General features: G+C 44.6%; 1 protein-coding gene across 16 annotated transcripts in view; it reads left to right on the top strand.

The window, feature by feature from the left end:
* Positions 1-21,248, top strand: part of LOC120953825 (voltage-dependent calcium channel type A subunit alpha-1-like) — an 85,521-nt gene that overhangs the window by 12,480 nt on the left and 51,793 nt on the right. For all 16 annotated transcript variants that reach the window (XR_005751412.2, XM_049605510.1, XM_049605509.1 and 13 more), the window contains one exon: positions 18,222-18,301. The gene's annotated coding sequence lies outside the window, so the exon portion shown is untranslated. The remainder of the gene's footprint in view (positions 1-18,221; positions 18,302-21,248) is intronic.

The following is a 21,248-nucleotide window of genomic DNA, read 5'->3' as shown; positions in this document are numbered from 1 at the left end:
ACCGCTCCGAGGGGTGTTTCCATTTTGGGTGTTAGAAGGAGGTGCCAACCAGCGTTTGTTGACATGCGACAAGCGTACCGAGAGTATATGATGGCACTGATGGTGCTGCTGCTGCTGCTGCGGATGATGATGATGAGAATGCCACCGGCTATTGCTGGTGTCATGTTTTGCACCGTGTCTAGTCAGAATGCTGACACGAAATTTGCTGTTCTGCTGACGTTTGCCGAATATGTTGGCTGATGTGAGCTACTGCTGCTGCCGCCAGAATCGATTGGTGTTGAGCGGTTTGAATATGTTAAGGAGTACTGAATCGCGAGAACGTACTTGCCGGGCACCGGGATGATGATATGGGAAATATATTTGGTAAATTAATGTTTCGCGCTGGTTGACACGGGGTTGGCTCGTGAATTGATAATGCACACGGGAGTGCAGTAGTACTTACGTACTACTCGTGGGGGGCTTTGAATAGTGGTTTGCGGGCAATGTGATTGATGGGCTACAATGTTGCCGAGCATGATCAAGTAGCTTTTATTAGCTGCTCAGTGTGACACACACTGAGTAATGACTTTAGAGCTTTTGGAAAAAGGATTTCGAATGTGACCCGAAATAATAAAATATTAAGTGGTGCAGCGGAAATCAATCCTTAAATTAAAGCTTTGAATAATGAATTGAACAAAATTGCACTCATGTAAATTACACATAGACGGAAGCGAATTTAAATAAAGAAATGGAAGGGACAAATTGCAATGCAAGTTGCAAACATTTAGGCGCTTTCAGTTTACAATGGTAATCAGCTGGTGTGAATTAATACTGCAAATGATTCTCTTTCCCTCAGGGTATCAATTACAACAATGAGACACATTTAAATCATATTTAGTATTAGAAAATTAGTCGATTACACAACCAGTCGATTCGAAACAAAAACAATACAAATTAAGAATTAGAACTTTCCCAAGCCTGTTGATGACGATTGCATTTGAAACTACCTATTGTATGTCATAGCTTATATTTGGGGGCTTTTTCGCACACTTTTAATTAACAGAATAAAATCCACGGTAATGCTAATACAATAATTTCCTTCTTATGTTCTATGCACCGCCTGCATCTAGGCAACTGGTATGACTTCATTAGCTTGTTTAGACACTTAAAGTTGGTTGCTGGCGACAAGAAAATGAATCTATGCAGTGATAAATTCTGATAAGTTCACTACACTACAAAGTCAAACGAGTTCACCAAGAAGTCTAGGAGTGATGGGGAAGTAAATCAAACAACTCTATTAAAGTTTATGCACGCCAAAAATTGAACCATGGCATCTGATCATGTCGTACTTCGTTTGACCGCCTAGCCAATGTAATTGGAAAACTCCGCTCAGAAATGCTGCGTGTTTGTCTTTCCAATCTGTTCCGAACACTGTACCCATGAAGGTACAAGAAACTGCCACCAAGCAAGCTCATCCAGCACATCATAAAGTCGACATTGGAAGGATGGGATGAGCAAAAGAAGAAAGAAGAAAAAAATCATCTTAACGCTTGAAGCGTACGATGCTGACGACGGTAGTTTTGTGAGTGTAAACTTTACAGGATGCGGGCAAAGGTTCATGGCTTTGCTTCATTATTAATTAGCTCCCATGGTACCCTGCGGGCGTACGGGAGGGGAGTTTTAAGGGAATGCAAAACCCATCCTATCACCCCCTTTCATGGTGCCCAAAGTCCGTTGCTCTAATTTTCATTCACTTGCGTTCGGTGGCTTCGTTTCGGTTACAGATTTTTTTCTCTCTCCATTTGCTTTCTCCTCCCACTCCTTTCCTTGCCTGGGTGAGAGGGATATTATCGTGCGCGGAATTTCAATTCCATCCGTACCGGATTGGTTAATGAAGATATGAGGCATAGTGGCATAGCGTGCTTGCCTGAAAGCTTGTTGGTGGGTGATGGTAGTGGCTGCCCTCGGTGCTGCATAATTCCACCAATTAGAGGCACATTCATTTCACTTACGAAAAAGTGGAATGCGTCAGCGTCAGTGCGCGCAGGGGGGTGCCGTGAAGCGGGTGCACTGTGATTAGTATTTATTAGCCCTAGAATTATGTTTCACAGCGGGGTGCTTCTGTTGCCCTTAACATTAAATCGAACACAATGCCGTACAACCGTGACGGGTGGGGTTGTGTGTCTTCTAAACTTCAAACACACTTCAAATTGAGCATGTCCAAGAGTGCTCGAACGCACTGCTGGGGAGAGTGGGAGAGTGTTGAATTGTTTTCGCTTGCCGACAGGAGGATTACGCTGCTTATTTCCCGAAGTGTTGCCGGGTGCGAACATGACGCGCGTTTACGGTGGCAGGCGAAGGATTAGGTGACACCGTTCACTACAAATCGAGAGCTTTGCGATCGCACACACACACACACACACACGCATACTGTAACCATAGCGATGGTGCTTTACGTCGTTTGACGCAAGTGGTTTTACACGTCAAGTGACAGAAGAGTAACGCTTGGCTGCGTATCGGCTCCGGTACAGAGGGAAACCCAATGGAACGCAAACTTCTCGAGGAAAAGTGGGTGGAGAGTTGGAATGTTAAGGAACACAACGTTCTCAGCTTACACATTCGGTGCCTGGAAGCAAGCAAGCATCAGTTTCGACGTAAATCGCCAAACACTTTAATTAACGTGGCTTTAAATGATTAATAAAACCATAATTATATTCTTTCTGCTTGTTTTAGCAAAACGCAACTAATTAAACGGCTTGCACCAGTGCTGCACACTGTGCAGGTTCGTTAGCCTGCTGGTTGCATTGGTGCAATCGGTGCTGTTGGTGTTTGTGAGCGTCGGTGTATGCTACTGCACGAGGTCAGTCAAGTGGAGAGCAAATAAATGGAAACGGAAAATGTAATAAAATTGTAATTAAGCAAATCCCAAGGCGGAGAGGCGGCGGCATCGTTTGTACCCGGTCGGTGGAGGGTCCACCACGGGTGGCGAGTAAAAACACACACACACACACACCCACGCACCCAGTGGGACAGGAAGGTCCAAACCGGGGAAGGAGGTTGGTACGGCCGGACACATCGGTGTCGTCGTGTTTATGAAATGAGAAAAGTTTATCCGCTTTTTAATCCTCACAAGCTCGCAGCGCCGCTGAGCAGGAAGGTCGACCCGGCCGGCCGGCCGGTTGGTCGGTCGTGATAATGATGAAGTGAACCCAATTTAAGGCAAACGGTTCACTGTTTTTAGCTGAATGTTATGGTTTGCATGGTGGGGGATTTGCCCAGCCCACTTGCCTTCCCGCCCAGTGTGATGAGTGGCGTCAAGTGGTGCAAGCATAATGAGTGTTAATCATTGGAAGTTGTTAATTCCTAATGACGGCAATCAAATTGGACATGGGCTTAACTCCGGGGAGGAAAGCGCTCCTTTAATTGTACACGAGTTTATGGTTGTGCAAACTGTTGCAGGCAAGCCAAACCTGGGGGGAGGAAATAATTATTATTAAACATGAGCTATGTTTAAATATTAGCGGAAGCCAATAATTGTTTGCCTTTAAGTGGAGCGTTGCACATCCTGTGGGCTCCTTCATGTGGCTACAGCACTCTAGTCCTGCGCATTATTTTGCGCAGGGCAAACCAAAACCCACGAAAGAAAAATAGTTTACCCTATCTCTACCAAAACCCGCTGCTAATAGTGACGCTGCACCACGCGCTCACAATTGATTTATGGATGGAAATTGAGCAGAAAATAGCATGCCAAAGGTTCGCCGCGATTGTGCTCCAAGCGTGCGGGGCGTTTGATGAATTCGCGATTTGAACATGGGATGTATGGTTATGGGGAAAAATAAAGCAAAAAACAGAGCCCTGCATCTAGAGCGGCATCGGCCCACGATCCAGCCAAATTGATGCTATTAAATAAGTTGGAAATTCAATTTAATATTGTCTCCCGTGCCCTTAGCGAAGAAGCACGCGCCACACAATGCCGCTGTGCTGCGGTTGAGGCGCCTGCTGTTTTGCGGCATGCAAAGGTAACAGCATCGTGATGCACCCAGTAATGCCCGCTGTACTGCACTGAGACGGTAGCGAGCGAACGCTTAATTTCACCGTCAGGCTCAATCGTACGCGCGTGTGTACCGGGGCGATTGCGAGAGCGAGCGTGAAAAATCGACCCCGATGGCCAACAGATTTGTTTGATGCAAGTCCAGGCGCGCACATGCACGCGCGTGTGTATGTGTGTGTGTGTGTTTGAATAGTAGTCCGGAACGCCATCACCCTTCCATCGATAATTGAATTACTTTTCTATTATTTTGATTTCCATGCTGCTTCGCAGTGGTGCAAGTGCGGTGTGCACGGGGTTTGCACGCTTGGCAATTACGCGAGGAACGCGCGGATGGCAGGATGCAGCATTGTTGTTTTTCGTTCGTTTATCATTGCAGGCGGGCTTATCGCCCGGGCTGGCATGGCTGCTTTTTCAATCATCATTATTAATGGAAGGGTATTTTTAAATTTCCTATTTTGCGTTTTGCATTTATTATTGAAATGGGGGAGCATCAAACGGGAACTGCTGGAGATTCGCCGGACGTAGAAAGTGTGCACAAGCTGTACACCAGTTTTGCACACATTTATCACCCTGAGAAAGCTACCGACACAGTCAAAAGCATACATTTTGTGTTATATTTTGAACAATGTTGTTTCATTTGAATGTAATCCTCACCCAGTTACGTTTGCTGCGTTTTCATAACCAACTTTAATGTGTTGGTCGTTGTGGAAATCATAACCTGATTGATTATGGATTTGGTTTTGAATGAATGCAATGGTTCTGGACATGGGTATTAATTATGAACACATGTGTATGATAAATGAATAAATTATTAATCCATTTTATCAAGATCAATGAAGCGGTTGCGGCATGTGAAATGAACTGCATTGTAATTAATTTACCAGTCAATTTTTTTCCAATTCCGTTCCATCCTTTGCAAGGTTATTTAAGCTTTCTTGCAAAAATAAATCTACGACCATGCGAGCTGCCTATCGTCTGTATTCCGGAATTTTCCCCTTGGTTGGACGAAGGCATGCGTGCAGGCATGTTTTGAAGGTGGCATGTTTGTTTTGAAGATCTATCTCGATTTTTAACAGGTAACTGAAGAGGATAATTTTCGCGACACAATGGTTGGAGTACAGGTTTTGTATCATGTTGGTCCAGAAAATTCCAGGCCTAGAAATGCTGGAGGATGTAGGACCAGGTCGCGTACTAGGATGTCATATCGAAATTCATTGAGAATGGTCGAATTGAGTTTTGACGTCATTGCTTGCCGCTGCGAAGCCTGTGGCTCCGATTTTTGCTTCCTGATATATGTTTTCCAGCTACTATTTCACTGTTTGGCGGATTGCATCGACCTCCCGGTCAAGCTAACGCAGCAATGTAACCACTTCGCTATCTCTGTCTTCATTTTCAGCTTCCTTTGGAACCTCAAGACGTTCAGGGTCGTCGCCAATTCGGTGCAGGACGTTCTTTCGCTACTTTGATAGTCGTCTAATAATGTCAATATGTTGTAGATGCCGGAACAGGCTTACACGACGTCCATAAACTTACCCACGGAGTCCATTTTACACGATACAGGATGCAGTTTTTTTGATCGCGCACGCTTCTAAACATAGTTGCTTCTCTTTTTTGGCTCTCACGGTAAGAGTTCAACTGATAGAGGTGTCAAATTTTGTCCTATAGCTCATAGATTACTATAATTGATAATGCGGAAGAAAGTTTGTAAAAACAAGATAAGTTGAACGTTTGAAAAAAAAATTAATGCAAATTTTAGCAAAGTAATTTTGCTAAAAATTTTGCAAATTATTAAGCGAGTAATTTAAACTGAATTTGATTTTTTTAGCATCATTCGAAAAACATCATACTCTTTCTCAATTTACTAATTTAAAGCATTCACCAAAAAACAATTTAATTTGCTTTTCACACTGCATGTGCCGATTCGGTACACACGGTGTCAATATCTGTCAAACTTGGGAAACCACTGTAATGTTAAGCTTACTGTATCGCATATTCCTTATAGGAAAACAACGCCATCTGAGAGTCAAAATCGCATTTGCATAATGCGCCGCAGTGAATGCACCTTTAAATTAGCATGCATCAACCAAACGACTGCAGGTGTGTGTCTGTACTAGTGCATGCGTATACTTTACAGTAAATTTTCGCTTAAATGTCAAACGTTACCATCATTTGGCATGCTTTATCACAGCGAAAACCCGAGACGGCACCAGGGGCAGTGATTTAATCGTCCGGCAGCGTTATGACACAGCAAACTTTCGTTTCGTTTCTCTTCATCTTACTTTCCGCCTCCACCCGGGGGTGAATGGGGACGAAATAAAATATGTGCAACTGTCACGAGCAATCTCGATTAACATTTCACCGGTGAGCGGTGAACCCCACAGAGGACGAGCGATAAGCGATGGGTTAAGTGATATTGCGCGTGGCATTGAGCGTAAACAATTAGTCGCAACCCGGCGGGAGTGTTGCAAATAAGGTTAATGTGTCGTTTTTTTATGTAGATATGTTCTACTGTTTGAAATGAGTTAATGTGCAGTGGAATTTTTTTTGTTCAATGTTGCAAAGACAAAACGAAGCAGTTTAAACGATGAAACCACTGAATTGCGTATTTGTGAAGCAAAATGTAATAATCGCTCCACACTGAAGGAAACAATTAGCTCCGCAGTAATTGACCTGACCTCTCGTGTTATAAGCGCACACACACACACATACAACATACCCACAGGTGCAGCGAAGCAAAGTGTCTGGGTGGCAAAACTGCACGGCAACACTCACCCAACGCTCTCACCTCGGTGGTCACGTAATTAAACCATCGTTATCGTTATCATCATTTTTGCCCTCCCCCACTAGATCGGTCCCATCTGTCCTAGTCGCCCGTCGCTATGCAATCGAAAGTTGCAGCAGCGACAGTTGCAAATGTGCTCAGCGCAATGGCAACAGCACGATTAGAGTGCCGAGAAAAGGCGGGGGGAAAGTCACAGGCAAATGAAAAATCAATATTTTTAATAAACCTTTCTGCGCGCGCGAATGAAAAGCTTTTCATTCCGCTGCCTTCTCAGGGCGTAGGAAAGCAGTGGGCGTAAAATCCACCCAAACAAACAGCCCAACCGCCCGTTCCTCCCTTCTCCTCCCTCCACAGCCCGATAAAGTCAACAAATTAAGAAAACTTTCGAAGCGAGATTGCTATTAAAAAGTTTTCGCCTCAACTTTCAACTGCACCGTTGGTGTGTTATCGCGCGGTCTGTCATCGACGACGACCACGGCGACGGGCGGGTGGCTGATGATGATTCGTCAGAAAAAGGATGTCATCCCCGGTGAGCGCCCGGTGAGGTTAATTTATCAAAAGATCATTGCCGTCAGGGTTGGGGGGGGGGGGGGGGGGGGGGGTTACCAATCTCCTCCGACAAATCCACTGCCACACTGATCCTCAGCGCACAGTGGTGCTGGGATTGATTTAAGGTTTCACCGAGCGAGGAGGGCGTTAGGCGGGTTGCGGCCGCTGACGGGGTGACGAAACACGAAAATCACATTTAGCCCGTCAATATGACAGGAGAGGATGGCTTTATGATGGGGCGAATGTACATTTTTTTTGTCCCTCCACCTCCAATCCAAAGCCCCTCGTCTCTGTCGCTGTTTTTATCATTTCCTTGTTATCCTATCCTATTTAAGTATCGCCAAAGGGGTATTTTGGTGCTGCCGAAGGGCGAAGGCAAGGCACAGTCTGAGGTGGGCAAGAAAGCGTACGAACGGGGAAGCATTTTTTGAAAGCGATAACGAAGGCTAATGGCGACAAAACGCTGATACCCCGATGAAACCCGATTTCCACTCCAAGCCCTCCACCAACCACCCCACTCCACCCCATTGCTACGGGGTCCGTTCCGTGCCGTTGAGGTTGCCGAAGGTTCCATATAATATTTATTTGTCATCATAATCCGCAGCACTTTTCCAGCTCAGTGGGTGGCAAATGAACCACCTGTTCGCGTTCCTGAACTCTCCTGCCAGCAGCTGCCTGTGTGGTGCGAGCTGTTTGGTTGTGAACGAAAGAAGTTGGAGATGGAGAGCATCAGCCGGTCTCAACATTCCCCTTGCCAACTCGGCTACAGTGGGGCGACAAAATGGCGCCCCAGTTTTTTACTCCCGTGCTTTGCAGCACTCTTCCGCAGCACTAGCTCTCCCCGTTTTCTCCCATTGTACCTGGGGATGGGGCTCGACGGAAAATTGTGTACGGTGTGAAGTTTGGCGGAGGACTTCAACACTGCTGCTACACGGCAACAAACGAGCGAGCACGGTTGGTGAGCACTGTTGTGTTGGCATCTGGGTGCTGAAAATTAAGAAGCTTTGATTTATTCGTTCACTTATGTGCTACTCGATTTTTGCCACTGCCATTGCGGTCGGTCGCTTCGCAGCTGCGGATGGGGGTGTTGATAAATGATGGATAACAATTCGCAGGCAAATGGGTATCCGTATGGAGGAGCACTTTCAAATGAATTTTGATTTACAAAACAAAGAAGATAGGCTTTTATTGAAATGAAGCCTTACAAAAATTGTTTTATCGAGAATAAAGCATGCGATTAATATTTGAAGGATGAGTAATTAACGTCCCTAAAATGAAGCCTACGGGAAGACTGTTTATGAACCATGGCCCTATTCGCATGAATATCACGTAGACATTAGACAAATTAAGTATTATGGAGTGTTTGCTGACTTTTCCTCTAATAATGTGATTTTGTTGAATTTGTGTTAATAGTTGCTGAGCGTTTCTTACGTAAAAATACGTATCAAAGATTCTAAAATACATCAGTGTAAAATACAGGGTTTCCCACGATTTTTTGGTTCGTTCCCATCATTTTTTGGTGGGTTCCCATATTATTTTGGTGCGTTCCCACGATTTTTTGGCCGTTTCCCAGAATTTTTTGGTCCAATTGTATTGATATCCAATCGGAAAATACCAATAAATTATGGAAACAAACCAAAAATCTATGGGATACGATCAAAAAATCGTAGTAACGCACCAGAAAATCATGGGAACTGACCAATATATTGTGAGAAACCCTGTAAAACATCTTAAAGAGTGAGACACTTTTACAGAGCATCAGATTAGGTTATTGTAATTTTTTTTGCTTATGCATTCAATTGACAACAAAAAATATTTAAATAATCTATCGAAAATATAAAATCCAATTGACATCTGTCAAATTGTTACTATATTTCTCTCCTTAGTAGTACCCTCCAGTAGCTCCCTCTGGTGGGAAAACCATCAGCTTAATGCTAGTTAAGCGTACACAACGTTCATACTTTTACTATGCTTTTTCCTTTGTTTCGGTCCACTAAATCGGCTCGGCACTAAATATTTCATGCACTGCCGAGCCGGGACTGGACATGTTCGACATCTTAAAGCTCTTTCTCTCTCTCTACTGATGGCGCTGTGCAAATTTGATCGACCGTGTAGGTGTATTTTTAGTCGGCTGTAAGCCGTCCCTTGTGTCGCTTTGGCAAAAGAAAATACATCAGCTTTGCCGGGGCGGGAAGAAAAACATGCTGAGCTCATCAAGCCATCACTCAGCGGGCATCTGTTTTGTGTAACAAATTGCACACACACACACACACACACACACACCATGATCGCTTAGCAGTAGATGCTGCCGCAATTTTTTTTCCTCGCTGGACAAGCAGGACCGTTATAGGCAAATTTAGCAGGAATTCGTTTTAGTTCGATGTAAATGGCGGTAGGAGGAGGTGTGAAAATGTTGTTTTTTTTTTAGTATCACACACACACAGAGCCGCACACACAAACGATCGGCTAGCATTTGGAAATCATTTGATCTATGAACGCTGCACTCTGCCCTCGTTTTCTCGCGTCGAAAGCCTCGATGTCTCGAATGACAAACATTTGGCGCGCAAACGGAGGGCCTTTAATTAAACGTGTTTGGGTAGCGTGTTTAATTTTATCAGTACCATGACAACCGTTGGTAATTGGCGGGAAGCCAGGAAAGAAGAAACCGTTCACTGTTGGACAGCACACTGCATTGGTGCGCAGATGGGCAAAAAGGGAACGGTGATTACAGTGTGTACGGAAATAAAATGTAATCGGAACAGCTACTGGGTGGAATGAATCGAACGAGACATGTTGTGTGTTTCTTTTAATGAATTCATTTTATGTAACACTTTTAAACGAAAACAGCTCTGATATCGAAATGCCTTGTTTGGGGTAGGAGAATCTCTTTTATTGATTTTCACTACAAACACAAACGGTAAACATCACAACTAGCTTGGTGCCGGTTAAAAAATGAAAGGAAAACGACCGGATAAAAGTATTTCAATCCATACGGCACGAGACTTCTGACTCGACTTATTGCGTACGGCGCACGGAGAGCCAATGCGAAACAACCCCTTTTGAGTTCCGGAGTGCTCCAGACTTCTCCTGAGTTCTCCAGCTTGCCGGGCACGATTTGCGCAATCACACAGATCGGTGATTGCCGGAGAGATTTTGATAGCCGAAATTGAATAAGTTTAATATGAAAAGTTTCCACTCGCTCGGTCCCGACCCATCCGTCGTGAATCTCGCTCGTACGGGTAAGCAGCAGAGCGTGATGGTACTTGAAGGACTTTGCCGTTTTGTGGCAAGGTATTTGTGCCAACATTGACGGAATAAACTGCAGCATTTGTTTGTGCTCGTAGGAAAATGGAACTGTGGCAGGATAAAGTAAGGCAAAACAAATAAACCTATAGAGCTAATCTAACGCTACGCCACCATGCTAATGTGTCGTGAGCGTATTTTGTTTCACTTCCAATTGAATTGTTTCATTGGCTTCGAAAGCGGGGATGAAAAAGAAGAAAGTTCAATGTTTGCCCAGTTGCAGCAGCATCAAACCGCATCCGGGTGTGTAGCGTGCAGAGAGCGAGCTAAAGAGAGCACATTAAACAGCTTTGCGCTTACTAAAGCTAATTGAAAACTTGCCAATGCAAGTGGCATGTTCTGGGGCTGGCTTTGTTGCTGTTTTTGCCTTCCCTGCTCGTGCAGTTGAATTCCCGTACAACTCGACGGTGGTTAGCATGCTAATGCAAAAGTTACACTAATTAAACCCTCTTTGCAGTGCGGCCAAGTCAACAATCCGATTTCTTTGTATCGTACGGAAGTGTAGAGTTTCGCACGGGAGCCACCAAAGGTGAACGGGCGGGCAGGGTCAGTGTGGCGTTGCTTGACCAGCACCATTTCCAGCAGCAAAAGTAAGCTTCGTTGTAAAGGATTTAGTCACTATATCGTGTAGGGTAAAGTTGCAAGACCGAAGGGGACCGGAGGAACCGGTTCCCTTCTTTTGCCGATTGGAGTTTTCGAATCGATCCGTTTAATCCTTTTCGCAGTGGAAGCCCACACTATCTGTGTTTAACACCTGCTAAAGCATCTGCCGTTTCAAATGCAGGGCAGGAGAGAATATAACAGTATAACAGTGCAGAGCTCTAACCAGTTACAGGCTGAAAGCCATTTCGATTTCAATCATTTCACCTCCCGACAGACAGAGGAACCCAAAACGAATGCCCCAAAGTGTAGACGGGTGCTTCGTGTTCTACCCGGTCGGTCCGTGAAGCATACACATTGCCAATCTGAAAACATTAATCCCTCCTCTCACACACTAGCTGTGCCTGCATTTGCTTTGTATCCGCCGTGTGTCTCTCCAATGCTGTATCGACTCTCCGGTGGCTTCCCGAACGTGACGTGACTGCATTTCAATTTTACGTCCACACATATTGGATACCTGGAATTGGCAACCGTCACTCAGTTCTAGCAACTCGCTGTCAGAAACGGTCACAATACCACCGGCACAAGTGTTACTGAGCAAGCATTTTGCAATGCAATGGCCATCGTCGTACCGTATTGTGGGTCCATTTTTGATTATTTTCTTTTCTTAAAACGTTAAGCCAACGTGTTGGATGGGCAGACCCGTGCCCCCGATGGATGGACGGATCATCGGATTATGGTAATACATGGAATGCACTTAGCCACTTCGGCTGCTGAATGGAGCTGCTTCTTACGATGGAGCTGACACACTGACACGGGGGGAGTTGGTACTAGGAATCGGTGAAGTTAACATAATTACCCGTTGCTTTTATGTGGACTGTAATGGATGTGGACCAGCGATTCGTGGTACTGTCTTGCATCGCAATGAGTCGCAATCCCATTTTTCAATCGCATAAGTAGTTCCCACTAAAAGCTTACTCACCAGCTCGCCCTCAATTAACTGGCGTCTCTTTAGACTACTCTCCACCATGGACATCGTCCTAAATCTCGTAACTGACCGTCGGTGGTAGTTTTTTACAAGCGAAAAAAGAACAGAAAAATCTAAATCAAATCCCAACTTTAGCGTCGGGCATCCGCTTCGATCTGTCAGGGTTCGGTAATTAGTTCCGGTTTTAGCCACACAACCCCCAAACCCTGGTGGTGTGGCGTGTTAGCTGACAACAAGTCCAAACTTTTGCTAAATGCTATTAACACTTGATTCCACAACTGTCCCTCCTTCATTTCAACATACACCCGAACAAGTCTCAAAAGTCTCTTAAAAGGGGAAGAACGGTGCCAAACGCTCGCTTTGCATGCATCGGTTCATCCAACCGGAATGACTTATCTCTCCTTCCCCATAAACACGTCCTATCCTACCGGCGCCTCAAAAAGAAGCGGCTCTCGTAGTTTTGGGATGGATTTCAACACCAAGACGGAACGGATCCTAATTGAGTGGGGAATCGTCTTAAGATATTGTCCCTTTCAGACACACGGACAGTGTACGCTACACACGCACACTAATTAAAATCTTTCACGGGTGGGTTGGCGGACGAGTGACGTGCGTATCCTTCCGAGTGGAGAGGGAAAACTATTTCCTTCGCTTTGCAAAGACCAACCGGATATGCTGTTAGATTGTTGCTCGTATGTTTTCGTTTGCTTGGGGACAGAGGCCGACAGACGCTGGGCAGTGGAGAATGCTTAGATTGGCATAATTTATCGCCGTCGTTCCGTGCGTCTTCTTGGGGCTGCGTGTATTGTGATCTTTTGTGATTTGTTGGACGTTCCTGAAGGCTTTAGGATTTCGGTCGCGTTTGTTTCGCGCGCGCCTGGACGGGACGAATTTGTGGACAGGCAGGATTCAAAATAAGCTCCGGAACGGAATGCGTTACCGTTCTCAAAGGTAAAGCGCTGGGGAAAGGTATCGCAATTTATCTTCGTTTTATCGGCTCTTCGGTAAGTTAAACAATGGCGCGGCCATCAGCATCAGCAAATGAAGTGAGCGGGAATTGATTCTGTCATTTCACGTCAACATCTCGCTAACGACGAACACGTTGCGGCGCACACGTTCCGACACCGTTCGGGATCGGGTTGAATACATTACACGCTCCCAGGCCGGTCCGGTGTCATCTACCGGTGCCCGGATGTATATTGACATCTAAGAGAAAATGGTGAGAAAGCGCCCGCGCGCCTGTGTGTTTGTTTGTGTGCCACGTTAGTAACGACACCGAGCGTCATCAATCGTTTCATGATGACATGTTTAAATCAATCCAGCGAGGAAAATAATAATAATGTTGTTTGCATGCGGTAAACAGTAATTTATGTCATTACTCACCATTACTTGGCTGCCGCAACGGTTTTGAAGGGGGGCCGACCAACCGAAAGCGGAAACTGAGACCAGGGATCTTCCGCCCGCTCGAAACATATGTCGTGTAAAGCTCGTTGCCTTTCCCGTGTTAGCAAGCTTCAGACGTGCGCGCTCGTTCGGTTCAAAAATCGAAAGTGGTGAAGCGGTTGTTTGGGCAGGCCGGCGGCCTATCTGTCGGCTTGAATTATTTATTTGGTGATTGTAAAACTTTGTGCGTGTGGGGGCGTTGTAAAAACCACCTTCACCTGTGGTTTGTGGGATGCTTCCCGTACAGGGAGGGTTGTAAATTATGTGTTAAAGATAGCAAGAGAGTTGAAAACTTTCAAGAAACAAATTATATAATTTTGCAGAGACAGAGAGAGAGAGAGAGAGAGAGAGAGAGAGAGAGAGAGAGAGACAGAGAGAGAGAGAGAGACAGAGAGAGAGAGAGAGAGAGAGAGAGAGAGAGAGAGTTCAATCGACATGAATGGTTTTTAATATGCTTTTTTTAGATAGTTGGACGACGTTGTGTCGTTTGACAATTTCATTTTCTTATTCTTTCTTCAAAAACATTTGATTTGGAATAAAAAAGTGTTTTTTTTTACTTATTATTCGAACACAAATTCAAGATTTTCCCAAAAAAGCTAACACACTTTAACGTGTTGCTCAACCCTGCTCCACTTTGCCTAGAACACGCTGTACTCTTTGCCCTTTGTTTTATGTGACATTTTATTTACTACACGCTGTACGGAAATTAATCGCCCAGCTTAGGGGCAACATTTTCCTACCGGGACCTTCCGGGATAGACAAACGTGCCCGGAAGGCAGGGCACTGTAAGGAAGATTCATCCCGTCCCCCTTCTTCCCTCAATCAATCTGATCGGGCGAAACGGGCGAAGATGAACTTTATGTCGGGACGGATTCTGCCACCCCAGCGGGGTTTGTGGCGCGTGGTCGACTTTGGAATGCCACTGCGTTGACTGTGTATCACTTTGTGTTGCGTCTCTTGTGAAAATACTGAAGAATTGCAAGAGCGAGCGAAAGAAGGGATGAAAACGAACCCTTTCTTCATCCTGAAGAAAACCAAACAAAAACACAAAAAAGGGAATAAATGTTTGGGACGAAAACGGCAAAAGAAATAGACGGAAGTGGTCAATCGATTTCGTGCACGGCAAGCTAAAGTGTGCTCCGGGGAATGGGAGCCGGTGCTTTTAATTCTTGCCTAATTGAATTTGCGAACGGTGAATGCTTGCGAAACGGGGTTTTCGGTTTTCTTTGCTTCGGGCGGAATGTTGGGCAAAAAAAAAATGAAGCCAACGAACCATATAGACCAGCCGTAGTTTCGGACGTCTTTTGATAAGAAGGAGAAAAAAAATGTATTCTACCATTTGTGTGATTGATTAGAAATGATCCAAAAACACTTTAAAATTATTTATTTCATGACTGTTTTCCACAGAACGCTCAATTTAAAAGCTTAAACCCATGGATGCTTTTTCCAGCCATTTCACAACCACAGCGCTTTGCATACATTCACTTCCGCCTGAAATGTGGCGAGCATAATTACAATCGTCAAATTAGCACAGATTTTCATTTGCGGTCGCTCAAACCTTTCTGCCCTCCCTTAGGTAACGCATAAACAAATGCGCAACCACACCGTACACTGCAACAGGACTGCAAAGCTTAAACCCCTTTAACCGCAACCAACACAGTGCGCTTCGGTGCACAATTTTGAATTACACCGACACCGGTTTGGTGCAACTGATTACACTGGGGCGTGAGGGGCGTTGGGTTGGGTGCAGTTTGCTACCAACATAGGGAGGGGGTGGTTTGAGTTTGGCGTTTCGTCTATAACATTTCAATTACACCGTAATAAAGTTCTTTGCCACCCTTTTCGTGCACCGTCCATCCATCCTCTGGCCGGTTAATTTATCTCCAAGGGATTGAGCTGTGCTAAAGTCCTGTAACCTGGATAATCCCTGCCCTGAACGTCCTCCTCCCCCCATTCGTGCGCATCACGGGTGTGCTGTAAATGCAACCTGCAACACGTAGTTGGCGCGGGTCGGTATCACCCTGGCAACCACACCGGCCCCTAGTCTGTGCTCGCAATGCTCTGGAGAGGCGAGCTTGCGAGCCACGGTGCAGTCGGGCAACAGCAACCATCGATATATGACACCGACGTGTTTAGCTACCTTGGCTTTCCTGTGCATCTGCATCGTCCCGGTATGGTTGCGGGATGCGTTTGCCCGTTGTTATGGGGGTTTCCGAAAAACGGTGCAACATGTAGCTACGCACGCACACAGTGCTGCAGTAAAGGATGCTCGATCGTGCCACAGTTGTATCATGCGCGGAGGGAGCAGCACCGCTCAAGTGCGGGTAGATTGAGTGTGTATACGTAGCTAGAACTGGAAATGGGTGCCGGAAGGTGGAAGAAAGCCAGGAACCATAATTGTTTGCAATTGGAAAGAGCAGTTCAGCAGACACAGGCAATTGCAAGAGCAATAAAGCTGCAACTTTAAAATTGAAATTGGCATTTCGCTCGAGGTGTTTTACATCGCATGGTGCAATACACGTTTGCAATACTTTGGCCATCAGCGGCAGGGGAAAAATGGTGTGTTCTTGTAAAGATACAATTACAAGTTTGATTACATGCCTCAAAGCACCATTAATTATTGACCGGCATATAAAAACACAAAGCACCCTTAAGGCCGGGCTACATTGATCGTACTCGCAAGTGTAATTTCGATTTTCACTAGCGCATCTGGCGAGGACCAGCGCAAGCTAGATGTCGGTATAATTTATGTGTCAAATTTATTCATGCTTGGTGTCTCATCAAGTTTTGACCAGGCTACTTGTATGCCGTTTGAAATGTTGATAAACGCCTATAAATTGCAACAAAGTAGGCCGTTAATTGTTGTTGGTGGACAAATCGTCATTCCAACAAAGCGCTTGGCAACATTTTACCCCATCTTCCAACATCTATCCATCATTGGGTAAAATTACAGGGGTTCGAATCATATAAGAGAATAGTTCAACCACTTAGGGGAATGTTGCAAATCGGTAGGGGAATGTTGCAAGCAAGCTGTGGATGTTTGCAATCACTTAGGGGAGTTTTGCAATCGATTAGGGGAATGTTGCAAGCGTACTGGGGAGCTGTCATCAGACGGTGGGTGCCGGTGTAAAAAGCTTCGAATTGATACCGATGATGTTTTTTTTTTTTTTAAACATCGTTTGGAGTTGTTTTCGTGTGGGATTCTGCTGTACACATGATAATCTATATAACTATAACTAAATAAACTAAATAAACTAAACATTCCCTTAAGTGATTGAACTATTCCCTTGTATGATTCGAAACCCTGTATAGCCTCCTCGACCCAAAACGTTTTTAGACAGATAAATTATACCAGCATGTAGCTTCAACCCGCCACCGCTAGATGGCGTACGCGTTCACAAAAATTACACTACGGAGTACGATCAATGTAGCCCGGCCTTTAGTTTAAGCCGAGTATACTCGTATTCGGGCCGGTTTGGTGGTACAGTAGTCAACTCGAACGACTTAACAACACGCGCGTCAGGGTTCAAGCCCCGAATAGACCGTGTCCCCATACGTAGGACTGACTATCCTGCTATGGTAACAATAAGTCACTGAAAGCCAAGCCCACTTTACTAGTGGGTACTGGCAGGCCTTGACCGGCAACGGTTGTTGTGCCAAAAGAAGAAGAAGAAGAAGATACTCATATCTGTGGCGCCATCTATGCAATAATAGCTGCACTACATTATAAAGTGCATTTTTAAACTCATTTAAAAGTTTAATACAAATTGAAACTATGCAGCAAACGGGTTTGAGTGAACAAAAACGTATAAAATCCAGTGTTATTTCTAAACAGTTCCAAAACAGGAAAATTATCATTTAAACGAGATTTTAGTTTTACCTTAAAACAGTTCAACAACGAAGTTAGAAAAGAAAGCTAGAATAAATACGTCCAGACGTGCTGATTAAGCGATAAGAAAAGATGCAAAAATGAAGCCATTTGTTGTGTCTGCTTTTCCATTTCCCATTTTCTCAACAGTCACCAATGACTGTGCTGTGCGTTGTTTTCCATCTGCCTGGAGTTTTAGCAAAGTTGTTGTGCTTTTGTTGTTGTTGTTGCTGTCTGGCGTTTGTTCTATGCAATACAATTAAAGGACACAAACAGAAAAAAAAAATGCGAGGTAGGCAACGGAAGTGAGCGTTTTACCTTCCCAGCGATGGGACATTACGCGAACGTCTGGTAAAAATAAAGCAAAAATGTACGGTGAACTTTGAAGGTGTAGTAAAATATGATTCTGTGCGGTGCATTTTTCTTGCTCGTTGAATATTATTCTACGAAAGAACGTTCCACCGTTCGTCAACATAAAACGCTCCACTATTATAATGGGGCAACGCCGTTCCCAAGGAACGTGCCTGCCGGAGAGAGAGCGCCGTATCCCATCGTCCCGTTTCGCCGTGAATCCGTTGCCGTATCCTTTACAAAACGAATAGAACAAAAATGTATTCCTGCCCATTAATCTCTGTTACGTGACGTTTTTCCTTTTCAGACTGAAATTATGTTCGACTACCAGGGGATCAGTTGACACTGTTTGAGCAACTTACGAAGCACGCACGGCACTAGGTAAAGGTGAGTACAGCGCCGGCTTCGGTCCGGTTTTCTTGCTTCCCCGTTTTCAGGACGTTTCTCTTCTGCCCCCTCTCTTTGCCGCGCATTAAAAGAGGCTTTCCTCACCCCCTGAAGGTGAGCCTCGAACCTGTCCTGTCAGCGGTTTGCCACACTTTGTGCCCGTCCCAGAGCTCGTTTATTTTAACTCCCCTGGCCGTAGACAATTGAATTTCTACAGCTTTGGGGAAACGGTATCCGCGTCCAAAAGGGTGCCGCGCGTGTGTGTTTGGCTGTGGCAGTTAGTGTTTTTTCGGTTTGGTTCGCTGACCGTGTGCTTGTTAAATTATACATGGAGTAGATTAAAGAAGGAATGACACTGATGGGAAAGTGTGGAAATGTGGACAAAGTGGAGAGAGAGATGAAACATAACAACGTACCGCACCAAGGGCCAAGCACACACTAAAATGAGTGCCTGAAATGGGTGAGATGAAAAGGGTGATGCTTTATGCCCTGCGATAACATCAAACAGGGAATGACTGTTTTCTCGCGACAGTCAGCATCGCTGCAGGGAAGGCAGGCTTCGTAATAAGAGGAGAAAAACTTCAATCCCTCGCTTTTAATTGATATTTGGTGCCGTGGCAGAAAGTATTTTGCATGTTTTTTTTCTATTCGCCGCGTGGCGTTGATTGCTGTACATTTGATACCCATACAGCCCCCAGTACGCAGCTTATTACGGGACGCTGTTGATGATGATGGAAAAGTTTTCTCTCTCCCTATCTCCGCATGCAAGTTGCGCAATTGCATTCCAAGAATGCATGTGCGAAATTGTATGCTTCGGTCGGTGGTGCAGCTGCAAGTTCGAGAACTTACGCCCGAGCGTACACAACATTTCCATCGCATCGGTGCATTTCCCAAGGCGAGTCTCGGTGGATGCAAAAGCGCATTTCATCCTTCGAGAGTGGGACAAGAGGGAGAGAGTGGAAGAAATAAACGACAGCCCGTGCTGCTTACCCGTAAACACCTGTCATTCACCGTCACGCTGACACAAGGGCTGCACACCCAGGCTGCGAATGGAATATTAGTTCGGGGAAAATGCCGTATGGCGCGCATTGAAACTGTTGCCTGCGATGGGAAAACATCGTACCACTCTCGTACCGGTACCATTCATAACGTACCAGTGCAGCACCAGCACCGGAATAGAGTAAGAAGTTTCAACCATGACGAGTTATGTGTGTGTGTGTGTGTGTTTGTGAGTCTGTTTCAATCTTGTCCCGTAATGGAAGGAGAATTCTTTTGAAGCTTATCGACGTACTTTACAACAACAAAAAACCATGCTTGACTACTGGCGCGCTTGTGGTACGGGAGCGTGTTGTGCGAATTTAAAAGCATCGAATGCATGAAGCGGCGATCGTGCTTTGGCAGGGCAACGCAACTTCTCCTTTCGCTTGACGGGAAAAAGGTATAAAGAGTGTTGATGTTTTCGCCAAATTCGCCCAGGTTCCTGGAAAGGATTAACAGTTTTTTTTCTTATTTTCTTTCGCCGTTATTGTATTATGGTTAAGACAGCGTAATAGCTCTCGACCTCCGCTGGTGGTGTTTGAAGTGCCTGTTTGGGGTTTGGATTTACGATAAGAGCAAGCTTGTGTGGGGCGAACGAGGCGCTGTGATTGAAAAGTTGACGAAGTCACCTGCTGCTTGTGATTTATTAAAATGGTTAGCGGAGAATTTTGAAGCATTGTGTTTGCATGTAAAGCTTGATGAGTATGTTCGTGTGGTGCTTTTTTAATTATTTGTTGGCACTTTTGCGCAGAAAACTGGTAGGAACGCTTTTTTTACGAACCATTTATTTGTAAAACCTTTTTAAAGCTGTTCTGTTCGATCTCGACAAATAGCAAAGGTCCTATGAGCAGGATTACTGTTCGCTCTCAACGGTGCAGTTGCCGCTCTCGACTATTTTTTACATGAAACGATTTAAATTTTTCATTGAATGTTAACTTTTTACCACTGTTTAGAGTACTGTAACATGTCAACACAGTGAAAACAGAAACATAGTACGTAAACAATTGTTATAACCAACACAAAAAGTTGTTTTGTTTTGCTTTAGTAGTATGTAATGCTTTTATATGTTGATATTCGAGTTAACAGTCCACAGTTATGCAATTTTATCAACATTACTGGTTTTTTTTTGTATACGTAAAATTAATAATAACAATATTTTTTTTAATTTTTGTGTGTTTCCCACATTGAGTCACCAATACATGCCAATAAATCATAAGAACGATTCAAAAATATGCGAGAAAGGATCATTACATTGTTAAGGCCGGGGTACACTGTCCGTACTCGCTAGTGTAATTTCGATTTTCACTAGCGCATCTGGCGGCGGCTGACCGAAGCATTTTGCCAAACAATTTGGTGCCGCTCCAGAAAATTCGTTATTTTTTATGTTTTTTACTTGAACTGGATTGAAAAAGCTTTGTAATTGATAGATAAATATGATGTGCAAGTGTTTCAGTCGTTTTCGCATCAAAAAACGGCGAAAAAACTAATTAATTTTGAGATCCGGCGCAACCATTCCCCCGACGACCAAAAAAAGCTTCCACCAGCCGCCGCCAGATGCGCTAGTGAAAATCGAAATTACACCAGCGAGTACGGACAATGTACCCCGGCCTTTAGACGAATCTAAAAATTCGAAAAACAATATTAACAACAATAAGAAATCATGTAGCTGTATTTTTTATTGTAAGGAAATAAAAAAGGAAGTTCACGATCACAAAAAGCCTACATTCAGGCGTTTTTGTAACTCTCCTCATATTCCATTCACTCAAAACTGATACCTTTGTATGAATTATTATTATAAAAGCATCGTTAAAGAGAAAGGTAAAACAGCTGTTCCTGCTTCCAAATCCGAAAGTTTGCTCAATTGATTCTCAATGATGCTTGCCATCCAAACGAACATCGCCAAGCGTGC

Source organism: Anopheles coluzzii, chromosome 2 (assembly GCF_943734685.1).
Source record: "Anopheles coluzzii chromosome 2, AcolN3, whole genome shotgun sequence".
NCBI classification, from domain to species: Eukaryota; Metazoa; Arthropoda; class Insecta; order Diptera; family Culicidae; genus Anopheles; species Anopheles coluzzii.
The sequence above is the reverse complement of the archived record's forward strand: the minus strand, read 5'-3'. Positions and strand labels throughout refer to the sequence as shown.